The sequence below is a fragment of the Ambystoma mexicanum genome, chromosome 10 (genome assembly GCF_040938575.1).
Source record: "Ambystoma mexicanum isolate Mex_15411 chromosome 10, UKY_AmexF1_1, whole genome shotgun sequence".
In the NCBI taxonomy this organism is placed as follows: Eukaryota; Metazoa; Chordata; class Amphibia; order Caudata; family Ambystomatidae; genus Ambystoma; species Ambystoma mexicanum.
In genome coordinates this window covers 1,081,819,547-1,081,832,926 of record NC_090932.1, presented here as the reverse complement: position 1 = coordinate 1,081,832,926, position 13,380 = coordinate 1,081,819,547, and positions in this window count along the sequence as shown.

The window sequence follows — 13,380 nt, the reverse complement described above, 5'->3', positions numbered from 1 at the left end:
GGTCAGAGATCAGCCCGAAAAAGGATTTATTACAAGCCATCGTGAAGGCATCCCCACCCAACAATAAAGACGAGCTGAGGTTGTTTCTAGGCCTGTCCGAGAACTATGCAAAATTTGTGCCTACATTCTCAGAAGCGACAGCCCCCATGACGTAACTACTCAAGAAAGGAGCAAAACATCAGTGGAGAGAGGAGCAGGCGAAAGCCTTTGAGGAGATCAAGGACTGTATCATACATGCTTCCTGCCTGCTGCCATTTAACCCACAGTGGAAAACGGTGATTACCACCAACGCCAGTTCTTATGGATTAGGGGCAATGTTAACCCAGAAGAAGGGCGATGAGGAATACACAGTGGCCTTCGCATCAAAAGCAGGTGGAAAGGAACTACTCTACCATAGAGAAGGAAATGCTGGCGTGTGCCTGGGCGGTGGACTACTTTCGAATTATGTCTGGGGCACAACATTTCAGTTAGTAACAGACCACAAGCTCCTGGTGCACATGATGAGTCCAGGAGTTACCCGAACATCCACTACCCGCCTTGCCTGAATCGCAGCAAAATTGCAAGAATGCACAAACGAGAGAGTGCATATTGCAGGCTGGTAAAACACCCAAGCAGACTGCATGTCCAGGATGCCCGAACAAAGAGATACAGCGTCCAGTTTCCTCAAAGATGAGTGTGTGGTAGCGTCGTTGGGTGATCTGAGAAGCAAGGAGTTCCTTGAGATGAATGAGAATCATTGGAAGGAACAGGCTGCTAATGATACCACAACAAAGCGTGTCACAGAATAGGTCAGGAAGGGCTGGTCGGACAAGAAGGCGTCCATACTGGAAGGTGGCTGACGAGATCTTTGAATACAATGGCATGCTAATGAGGGGTGATCAAGCCATGCCAATAATGACACTGAGGAGAACCATCATGTGCAGGGGTCACACAGGACGCCCGGGGAGCAACATGACGAGGATGTGCGTGAGAGAATCCTATTGGCGGGCTGGCATGAAACATTATATAATAACATTGACATAAATGTGTCATCAATGCTTCAACAGCGATAAAAGACTAAAGGTCAGGCAAGCTCCATCACACCCACTGGAGGTACCAGAAGGGGTGTGGCAAAAACTTGGGCTAGATTTCATAGGCCCATTAGACTTAATGAAACCAAAACACAAGCATGGGATTGTGCTGGTAGACTACTTATCGAAGTGGATATAGGTAGAGTTTGTCCCGGACATCACTACACCCACTGTTATCCGCGTTCTCAAAAATATCTTCCAACGAGAAGGGTTGCCAAAGGAACTGGTCACAGACAATGGTGTTCAGCTTGTCTCTGGGGAAATGGATATGTTTCTAAAGGAAAATAATAGAGTAAACTGGAGGGAAAGATCTGGAAGAAGGTGCTCTTGTTGCCAACTTGTGTTCCACTGATTATCTTACATTTTGAGCTAGGACTGAATTCTATTCTGTCTCTTGTATAGTAGAAGAAGCTGTTCCTATTTCGCAAATTGAAGATTAATATGCGCTAATAGGACAAGATAGAGAATGGGCCAGGAAAATCTTTTCACTGCTTCACCCAACACTGTCAGCAATTAATGACTCACTTAGAAATAACAACAGAATTGCTAATATAACATACAGAAAAAGCAAAAAAGAAAATACTAGATACTGATTGGGTGAACACATTGGACGATCAAGGAAAATACAGAATAACAAAAGAAATCAGTCTGGAGTGCAAATCGAGGGGGGAATTACCACTCTATCTAAAGCAATGCCCAGACTGATGCTTTGCCAAAACATTTATGCGATTTCACTTTAATTTGTTACGTATGGGTGAGGTCTTATATCTCAGAGGTCAATAAGAAAACGCGACCTGTAGATATTGCCAAGACCCTCATGAGTCATTGAAACAGCTTATATTGTCCTACTCTACAGAGCAGTCGCGAAGATAGCTTCACTTGTTTTATACATGGATTTAAACAATTAGACATTGAGAGTTTATGGTGTTACATGTTACAAGGTAGACCTACAAAGTTCCTCATTAGAATTGTGCAATATTTATAAATGTCAAAACGTATAGAATGAAATGACTTTGCAATGATCTCGTAGTTTTTATTTGTGATTTCTTACTTTCTAAATATTGTCATTTCTTTTATTGTAAAACTTGGAAAATGTTATTTTAACTATGTAACTTTGTTAAGGATTTCAATCAGGCGATACACCCTGGTCTCAGCCTAGTATGCAGCACACAACTGAAATGCCTATTTTGTTTTATATAGGTTAAATATTTGAGAGATGCACCACTCATATCACACCCCCTTTTCAAATACCCCGGCTCACAATGGACCAGGTACCAGGCTGGTTGGTAAAGGTAATATTTATTTATTTAGAAATTCAAGAAATCACACGCTTTTAATATACGGACAGCAATCACCAGTGTGGTGACAATAACAAATAGGAAGGTAGGCAATGCACTTAATTTAACCCTTTAGCAACACAGATAGAAAACACCAGGGAATAGAAACACTTTTGAGTTTCCTGGAAAAATAGCACTCAAGTTAGGATTTCCCCCCTGCAAATTCTCTCAACCCACAAGTAATCAAATCAGAATGCATATATAGAAGCAGCAGGTAATCAGGAATAATGAATAGGAAACAAAATTCAAATCCAACCTTCCCTACTCAAATGGGAGTGAAAAAGGGATTTGAAACCCTTGCAATGTTAAAATAACACTCAGAAATGGCTGAACAAAACAATGAATGTGTGCAAAAATCCTTAAATAAGTACAATTCTTTACTGTAGCAACACTGGAAAGATACTAGCAATCACAAGCTATAAATTGAGCAAAAGCATACAATTCAAAATTGAATGGAAGGTTTAAAATAATTTATAATCAAAATCATGCGTGTAAAACTTTGCAGAAATGTTAATTCCCCCTGAAATTAACCAAAAGCTATAGATCTTAGGTACACTCAGGAGGTGAAATGAAGTCTCTAGCTATTAAACTGAGGGAGATATGCAATGTAGAATAAGAGGCGATTTTAGAAAAATCGGGTAGTGAAAACAGAAAAGAAATTCAGTTTGGACAAGAACAGTTTTACTCTATACTAGAGCATTCAGGCTAGAATACCAAAGAGGGATAGAGTAAGCTCTAGGGTTGATTCATGAGTTCAACCCTAGTTCCCCAGCGCCCGCCGTGGCGGAACCAGTCTGATCACTCGAAATAGGATTGATAGCTTAGGATTTAAATTACAAGAATTACTAAATAGATAGCGCTTGCACTATAAATCAGTGACAGGGTTGCAACAAGGATTCTGACAATGTTACAAGATATTAAGGTAAGGATAGGATGGTTTAGAGATTGGCATAGGGCAAGGCAAGGTATGCTATGGTTTTCTATGGTTCCTATTGATACTCACAGTCCACTTTTAGTTTGGATTTTGGACAGTTAGCGCTCTGGATCACCACACGGATCTGGTCTAACACAGGACAGCCTGACAAAATCAGCGGGCATGGACTGGATACCGGGTAGCACTTCTGGTTACTGGATACTACAGGTCAGCTGGATGGCAGGCCTGCATTTAGTGAGCAGCAAGCCAGATTAAATTCAGGATGCTTTCCCAAAACACCACAGCTTCCCTTTGGTTATTGGGATAATTAAAAATTGAGGCCTGGCAGAAGCAGAATCAGTACGGTTTGGCCTTGTGTTTGGGATATGGATTCTAGGTGGATAATTGCAAGAAGACAGGAACAGATAGGACGCCGGGTAGGAAATCAGGAAGCAGTGTGTCCTGGGGTTGTTGTGAGGGGCCCTTTATATAGAGTATAGTGTCATCATTGACTATATATTTAAACAACTGGATTGGGCAATCAATGTTAGGGGCCTCCCCTGGGCGGTACCCAGTTTAGGAGGTTGTATTTTTATGAGGTAAAAAGACATCCCACAGACCTTTTTGCTCAGTATTTAAGCATTTGTACAATGGTAGCACCTTTATAAATTACATAATCAGGTCACATATTGTATGTAAAGTACAGCCATCCAATCCTGCAATCTGTGAGTCCTTGTTTTGGGTGGTTACTACTTTTTAATCAATTTAGGCATGAAAAGTTTGACCTAAAATTCCATAATTTTATACATATGTGGGTACTGTCATGAGGGATGTATGTACAAACATGTATGTTTGCAACATTTATACATTTCTTTAAATCCTCAATATTTCACCATTTCTGTCCACAGTGTGTCAAGACATTCTACCAAGTTTCAAAATAAAGCACACACAATGGGCCTCATTACGACTCAGGCGGTAAGGGGTTTACGGCGGCGTAAACAGCGCCGACCCTTACCGCCTGATTCCGAGGTCCCTTAGCGCCATGGAGGTTTTAACACACAGGTGTTAAAATCCATGGCGCTAAGGGACCTTGATGTTAATTACGCCACCGTAATTTACGGTGGCGTAATTAACGCCTTCCCCACTCCCATTATGCCCTATGGGGCAAAAATGGGAATGGGGAAGGGTAAATGGGGATTGGGGACTTACCGCCCCGCCAACCTCGGAATGGGGCGGTAAGTCCGCCAACCACCATGGCGTAAACGTAGTTTACGCCATGGTGGTAAAGGTACGACCCAGGCGGTAACTTACCGCCTGGGTCGTAATGAGGCCCAATCAATTTAAAACTGGGAAGTTTTAAAAAATTTTCAAAGTCTTGTTGCAGAGATAAAAGTCTTTAAAGTTTCTTCATGAAATAATCTTTCAAAGCAAATTGCAGGGGCTGGACCATTTTCTTTCTTGTCAGCTGACACCCACTGGCATTTCCTTCAAAGCAGGATGGGGGGTTTCAGCTTGATTGTAGATTTTATTGCCCTTTCATACTTCCAACTTCCTTGCCCTGGGAGCTTCATTGTCCGGGGGCTCAATAGAGACGAACGTCTGTCCAACCCTGTATTTATCAGGGAGTTGCCAGGAGCTGCTGAGAGAGAGAGCCCTCCTCCAAGCAGAAAACCTGTGTTTCAACTTCCAACTCCAGCACCCTGGTTTTAAAAATCCTTCATTTATGCTGTTAAATCCAGATTTAAAACAAGCCTATTTCATTAAATAATCCATGTTATATAGTCTCAACAGCAACATACCTTTCCCATTACTAGTTAATGCAAGCTTTCATTCAGTAATTTACTTTTTAAACAGACCATTTTTTTCCTGTATTTTTGCAAAGGCCTGTTTTTTTACACGTAGTGCAGCCAATATTTCTTTCTTTAATTCAACTTTTCATCTCCAGCAGATTCACCCACTGCCATGCATCTATAGTTATTCTCTTGAATGCTGGAGTTGTTCTACAGCATGGATACATTGAAACAGGCCTTGCTCAGCTATTTAGATTCTTTCTCTGAACAGCTGAGTTTTAGATACTTTTGCAAAAGAAATTAACGGGTTTGCCGTGTCAAATGAAAACAAAGCCCCTGGTTGATTTTTTTCGAAGTTGGTTTGACAGGGCTTGTCAATTCAGAATTAGACCCGGTTTGGCTGAGCACAAGGACTTCTCTTGGGCCTGATAGGGTTTATTAATCACAGGGGTTTCAAAAGGAATGGATGGAATTAGCGTCAACGCAGCTTTTACAAAGAGTAAAAAGGTTTTGTTTTAAAAGGGAATTTTGGGGGTTTTCAGCAAGGCAATGCTGCCTATTTACTTAATTCCATGTTAAATGTTGCAGAGCACACTGGAACATTCCTGCAGTGTGTACTCTGTCACCCCCCGCCTGAAATGTGTGTGGCAGGGTGGTGCAGCCATTTTTCTGGTGGTTGTAAACACGCAATGTTTAGATCCTGTCGCACACAGGAGTCAGCACGGCCCTTTTGCTGTTTCTTGCACCAATGCAGCACAGTGATGTGGGGCAATGCATTGAGTGGGTCAATATATCCCACACATCCCCCCCCCGACTTCTCCTGGGCTTTCCAAGTTGATGGGGAGTCTGGCAAGTGGGATTTCTCCCTGCGTCACAGCAGGGTCCGGCAGGGCTGAGTCCCTCTTCCATCATGGAATGGTGCGTCCTGCACCTGCTGTTGTCTCTGGACGGAACGTGGAACAACACTCCCCGCTTTCCCTGGGATCTTCCTTTCATGGCGTGGAGTGGCACTCCCGGATCACCTTTGGTTTCTCCCTTCCAGGCTGCTGGCGCGGTCCTCCTTGGTTATGAGATAGGTGCAAGCAGTATGAATCTATGATAGAGAACCCAATCCGGTTACGACAATTTCCCACTAACTGCCCACCAATTGGGTTGACAGCAGTGGGATACACAGGCATTTAATAATAACAATTGATAATAGACAAAATACGCCTTGTTACATAATCAGATCTATAAATCCTATCAGCTTCCTTCTGGTTCTTCTTTTCCTCATTCTCATGTTTCCAATGTCTCCTCTGTTTGATTCTCACTGGGCTCTTCAATTCGTTGCCAAGTGTGCCTCGGGTGGCAGCTCTTTAGTTGATTAATATGGACCAATTTCTCTTCTGTAAAGTCACCTTTGGGGATGCGGATTCTGTAGGCGACTGGTGAGATTTTGTCTACGATTTAAAAAGGTCCTCTCCAGCTAGGCAAAAATGTGCGCTCTTTGGTCTGGTTCCTTTGGAACCTGTACAAGTAGACCCTGGGCCTCATTACGACCCAGGCGGTAAGTTACCGCCTGGGCCGTGACTTTACCACCATGGCGTAAACTATGTTTACGCCATGGTGGTTGGCGGACTTACCGCCCCATTCCGACCTAGGCGGGGCGGTAAGTCCCCAATCCCCATTTACCCTTCCCCATTCCCATTTTTGCCCCATAGGGCATAATGGGAGTGGGGAAGGCGTTAATTACGCCACCGTAAATTACGGTGGCGTAATTAACTCCATGGTCCCTTAGCGCCATGGATTTTAACACCTGCTAAAAGCAGGTGTTAAAAGCACCATGGCGCTAGGGGACCTCGTAATCAGGCGGTAAGGGTCGGCGCTGTTAACGCTGCCGTAAACCCCTTACCGCCTGAGTTGTAATGAGGCCCCCTGTCTCCTACTCGGTATTCCTTTTTGGTGGTTTTAAGATCATACTGAGTCTTCATGCCCTATGCAGATCTTTCTAGATTCCGCTGAGTGTACACAAAAGAATGTTGAAGGTGTTTTCTTAGATTCTCAACATACTCATGAGTTGTGGAGGAATTGATCAGTGTCTGCTCTTGTGTTCTATAGAGCAGATGCTGGGGTAACACCATCATTCGTCCAGTCATCAGCTCAAATGGAGACATCGTAGTTGCAGAAGAAGGGGTAGATCTGATGGCCATCAGGACAAGCGGTAATCGGATGTCCCAACTTGTCCCAGAATCTGCCACAAACATTTTAAAATACTCACAATGGTTTTATTGTACCTCTCAACTCCGCCACTAGAGGACAGAAGAATATGAAGTTTCCTTTTTACCCCAAGTATCTCCCAAGTGACAACCTAGGTCTGACTCAATCCTTTAGGGTAGGCCAAAACGCGAGAAGAGGTGATTGATCATCAGGGCAGCTGCTGTTTCTGCCTTGCAATTTGGGGCCGGGAGACATTAAACACATTTGGTAAACAAGCATGTTACGGTTAACATGTACTTGTTCTCCCTAGAGGAGAGAATCATGGGCCCGATGAAATCTACTTGTAAATCTGACAAGGCAGTGTCATCCCCCTCTTCTGGAGGGGAGTTCGGTGTGTGAATGATGTTGGCTGAAATTGTGCACACACAAGACACCCCTTCAAGTATTGGTCGAGGTCCTGCCCCATGTGAGGCCAGTATGCAACCTCTCTTAAGATTTCAAGTGTTGTATGAAACCCCCTATGACCGGCTGTGGCCACATCATGGGCGTGACTTAGCATCAGGCTTCAAATGAAGTAGGGACCACCCACTGGTCACAGCCAGATATGGATCTCCTTACCAACAGACCTTCTTGGATTCAAAACATTTTTGGACATTTCATCAACACCCTGAGGTCCTCTTTCCCAATGTAATCGGTATAGTATCCATCAGGGGAAAGTTCTCAGGGTCCTCAATGTGTTGATAAAACTTACCAAGAATCGGATCCCCTTTTTGTGCCATGATTAAATCAGCATCTGGGGTCTCCTTACTCCACTGGGCAGTTGAGAGTACATTGTGAGCATTTGTCTGGGACCTAGTGATAGCAGTGACCTGGATTTCCCCCAACATGGACTCGATCTCAAGGAGATCCCCCTGGATGGCTCCGGTTTTGGCCAGCTGATCAGCTAGGTCATTTCCAGTTTTGTCTGGTCCCGCTATTCTGAAACGACCCTTGATCTTCTTCCAATAGATGGTCATCCCACTAGAGCTGACCAGATCATCAATATTTTGGATTAGCTTGCCATGTTTAAGCGGTTTGTTGTTAGCACATAGCATGCCTCTGGTTTTCCAATTAACCAGGTGCTCCACGAACCCGTTCCGGACATAATCTGAATCAGTGATTATGACCAGTTCTTGGAGTTGGTGTCGGACGGCAGTGAGGATGGCTTGATCAACATTGATGAGCTCTGCCACCTGACTACTACAGGGACCAATCTTGTACCCAGCGGAGGGTTCCGAGGCATCATTCACCCAGGCATTCCCAACGCCGGCCACCAGTTCCTTTTCCCCGTTGTCAACATGGTAGGAGTACCCGTCCACATAAACAGTGGCCATTCCTTCGCACTTGTCTTCTTCATAGACTTTGCGCGGGGAATTCAGGTACGCCTCCATGTTGTCCTGGGTTTTAAGACTTTCGTCCTCGAGACAGTTTTCTCTGGCACAATCATGCAAGTAAGCCAGACCTTGCGCGAGGGAACGCTTCTTGTTTTGGCCATATCTGACCTCCACAGGAAAGCCTTGCATTGACAGAATCCAGGAAGTAAATCTGGAATTACATTTCCGGCCCGATTTTTGTCACTTTGGAGATATTGCAAAGGCTGGTGTGGAGTCTCCACTATGATGTGTTCCCCCTGGATAAACGGGCGGTCATTTTTCAATGCCCACACCGTTGCCAGGAGTGCCTTCTCACAGTCGTTGAATTTTTCCTCCTGAGAGGATAAAGTCTTGCTTGCATAGGAGATGACTTTATTAACCTTGTCATGGTTTTGATATAATACTGCTGTGAAGCATGTGTTCGAGAAACCTGTCTCCAAGAAGAACTCCTTGTTTCTGACAGGGTAAGCTAGACAAGGCGCTTGTGAGAGGCTTCTTTTAAGTTGCCTTACTGCCTCGGCTTGTTCTGGACCCCACTCCCACTTGACCGCCCTTCAACAGATGGATCAGGGGTCGTGTGATCTCTGCGTAGTCCTCAATGAACTTCCTACTGTAATTAGTCAGTCCAAGGAGGCTCCTTAGCTCACGCAGAGTTGTGGGGTCTTTAAGTTTTAGGAGTGCTTCCACTTTCCTTTCCTGGGGACAGAGACGCTCAGGGGTTATCTCATGCCCCAAGAAGTTGACACAGGTTCTGCACCACTGTGCCTTTTGAAAGGAGAGTTTTGCTCCGGCAACCCTCAACTGTGTCAGAACATAACGGATTTCCACTATATGTTCCTCCACAGTTGAGCTTTTTTTTTTTAGATCAAAGATTTTATTGATTTTCAGCTTACAACACATTACATTCATCTCTCGACGCTCCAGGTAGGGGATGAGGGGGGGGGGAAGGGTTCGGGGAAGGAGGGGGAGGGAGGGAGAAGGGATAGGAGGGGGGAGCGAGGTAGACCAGAAAAAGAAAAACAATAACATTAACAACTCAGCTTCAGGGACCATGGTACGACAGTTCATCGGAATCAGCATCGGGTGTCCTCGTGACCCAGGGTGTGCTTAACAGTTGGTATTTCCCCCATCGGTAGGTCTCCACGTTCTCAGTGGTTACAGTACTTGCCCATAGTCCTCAGTTATCCTCCTCCCACCTTTTCCATATTTTCTCGGCTTTTTGCGGGCAGCCCTTTGCTTTGTACACACGGTGCTACATTACTGCACATATGTCCACATCCGTGACCCATTGGTCGTAACTGGGTGTGCGTTCTGATCCCCACAACTGAGCAATGTTCCGCCTGAGAACCGCCATCGCAGTGGACCATAGCAGTTTCTCGTAGCGGGAGAGGTCAGATTCCCCAGATATCCCCAAAAGCAGTTGTTTCGGGCACCTCTGTATCGGTTTACCCAGCACTCTGGACAGCTTATCGCAGCATTTCTGCCATAGCTGCTGGATATTACCACAATCCCACAGTATATGAAAAAAGGTACCTTCCTCACGCTTGCATCGCAGACATCTTGCATCCGAGGCTCTATCCCAGCGAAAGAGGGCCACTCTCGGGTAGTAGGTGCGATGTAGTATCTTCAGCTGGACCAGTCGGAGCCTTGAGGAGATAGTTGTTTCTCGCTGGTACATCAGGGCTTCCACCCAGTCCTCTGGCAGAAGCTGGCCTACATCGCGTTCCCATTTTGCCTTAAGACTGGATAGCTCCGGTGTCGCAAATGAGGTTATTACGTTGTACATTGTGGAGGTAACCTTCCGCTCCACCCGGTCTTGGACTATACTAAGCTCCAGTGGGGAGCTTTTCCGGTAGTTCCTGCATGGGCTGTCGATGGGCTGTCCAAGCATGCACCATTTGCATATGGTGGAATCTTTCTGTGTCTCGCAGGGAGAATTTCTCCTGCAGCATCTCGAATGTCGCCAGATTATCTTCGTGTACAACGTCTCCCACACTGGAGATTCCGCGTTGGGTCCACTCGGGCCATCTTGGCATCTTTAATATTTCGGGCAGGTTGCAGTTGTTCCATAGCGGCTGGGCCAAAGTTGTTTTCCCTCCCCAGCCTAAGTATTGTAGTGCTTCCTTCCAAATTCTTATTATGTGAGATGCCATGTCTTGTCTCGGGGGTCGGCTCGGGTCACTGTAGAGAAGCTCGACTGGTTTTGCCGTGGCGTTACAGTGGAGACCCTTGATGTGTGGCAGGTTCCTATTACCGTGAAGCATATCGTTCACCACTTCCATCTGAGCAGTCAAATAGTATGATTGCAGTCTGGGCAACCCGATCCCGCCCTCCCAGATGGACCTCTGAAGAGTGGCAAGCGCAATTCTTGGGTGTCCCCCTTTCCAAAGCAATTTCCAAAGAATGCATTCAATTTTGTGGAAGACCTGCTGGTGGATGTACAAAGGCGCGTTTTGTAGAACGTATGGAATTTTAGGAAGGGCGATCATTTTGAACAGAGCTGCCCTGCCCAGCAGCGTCAGTGGCAAGGCGATCCAGTGTCGGGTGTCTTCTGCAAATCTTGTGATCAGGGGGGAGAAGGTCAGTGTCGTGTATTCCGTAAGTTGCGCTGTGACATGTATTCCCAGATATTTAAACTGCTCCTTCTCGATCTGGTAGGAGCCCGGTGCTAGGTCCGCCACCGAGGTGCCTCCTATAGGGAAAAGGATAGATTTGGACCAGTTCACACGTAGCCCGCAGAATACCTCATATTGCCTCAGTAGTTGCACAACCTTTGGGCCAGAAGCGTTTGGGTCCTTTAGGAAGATGAGTAAATCATCAGCGTACAGAGATATTCTGTCTTCCCAGGTCTCATACCACCGGAAGCCCTCCCAGGTTTGGGTGTTTTGCAGCAGGATCGCCAGGGGCTCGATGGCAATGGCGAAGATCATGGCTGATAGTGGGCAGCCCTGCCTCGTGCCTCTTCCCAGCTTGAACAGCTCAGATCTCCAGCCATTGACCCTGGTCCTAGCAACCGGGGATTCCTACAGCAGGCGCACCCAGCTCATGAAGGCATCACCAAAGCCCATGCGGCGCATTATGGTCCAGATAGCTTTCCATCTCACTGAATCGAAGGCCTTTTCGAAGTCGATTGCCAACAGGGCTAGTGGTCCCTGTATGCTGTCAGCCCTTTCCAGCGCTGAAAACAGCCTGCAGAGGTTCATGCGAGTTGATCTCTGTGGCATAAAGCCGCATTGGTCCGGGTGTATCAGGGCGGGAATTACCTTCTGTAGCTGGTCTGCCAGCAGCTTGGCAAGTATTTTAGTCTCAGAGTTAATGAGTGAGATGGGCCTGTATGAGCTGCATCTTTCTGGGGGCTTGTCTGGCTTGGGTATCACTACTATCGTTGCTTCTCGTAAATCTGGAGGGAGTGTGCCCTTTTCTCGTGCATAGAGGTACATTTTCAGCAACTGGGGGGCTACCACGTTGGTGCCTACCCTGCGCCATATCTCCACCGGGAAGCCATTTGGGCCAGGAGTCTTACCCGACTGGAGACCAGAGATGGCACTTAAGATCTCATCCTCCGTGATCTCCTGCTCCAATTGCTGCCGCTGCGCCTCGTTTAAGACAGAAATCTCAATGTGGTCCATGATCGTAGCGTCCATCGGAGCTGTGGGTTCACCGTACAACTCAGCATAGTATTCCGCAAAGCTTTGTGTTATTTCCTGGTCTGTTACTCCTGCATATGCTCCTCTTGCTTCGAGTCTTTGGACATGGCTGCGTCCCTGCTCCTTTCTTTCCAGCCATACCAGCATCTTGCCGGCCTTATCGCCTGTTTCGTAGATCCTTGCTCTCACCGCAGTGTGTGCCTGCCTAGCGCTATCCATTGCAATGCTTTGCAGTCTTTTTTGGGCTAGAATCAACGCCCTATTAGAGACTGGCGTACTGTCGTTTATGTGCTCCTCCTCTGCCTGTTTGATCCGTGTCTCTGCTTCCAGGATCTTGCTCGCGTGCTGCCTCTTCTTGGCCGTCGTCCACGATATTATCTCACCTCTTAGGACCGTTTTGTAGGCTTCCCAGAGCGTTTCAGGGTTTGTTGCCGCTTGTGTGTTTAGCTCGAAGTAGGTATTAGTAGTTTCCTGAAGTGTAACGCTCACCTGATTCCCGTAGAGGCGCCGGTCTTGACTGGGCGTATACCGTATCTTCAAAGGTGATGTGTAACACACGGCTGGCTCTTTGGGCTGGACCTCTGTGCACTGTATGTCTGACTCGAAGGGTAAGATGTCTTAGGTAAGTGAACGCTGTGCTCTCCATCTGCCTCGGGGCAGGGTGCTGTAACCAGTTTCTTCACTGGATAAGGGGAGCAGGCCTCTTGACTTCCATGGTTTACTGCACGAACGGTAAGTTTCGAGTAATTCTAATGTCTTTAAAGTCTTTAGTAATGATGTCTCTTGTTTTGCAGGGTTCCGGCGATGGCGGATGACGGGCTGAAGTGAGTTGAAGATGGAGCCCGTGTGATGAATAGAAGCGCCTGGAAGCACGTAAGTAAGCGCTTGTTGCCTGCTTCACGATGCGCTCTAACTGTCTTTTTATTTTGCAGGTACAAGTTCGGAGCGGCTGCAGGGTGCCGGAATACCCACTGGGTTAGATGTGGAAAGGAGTAATGGCACGTGAGTATTAAAG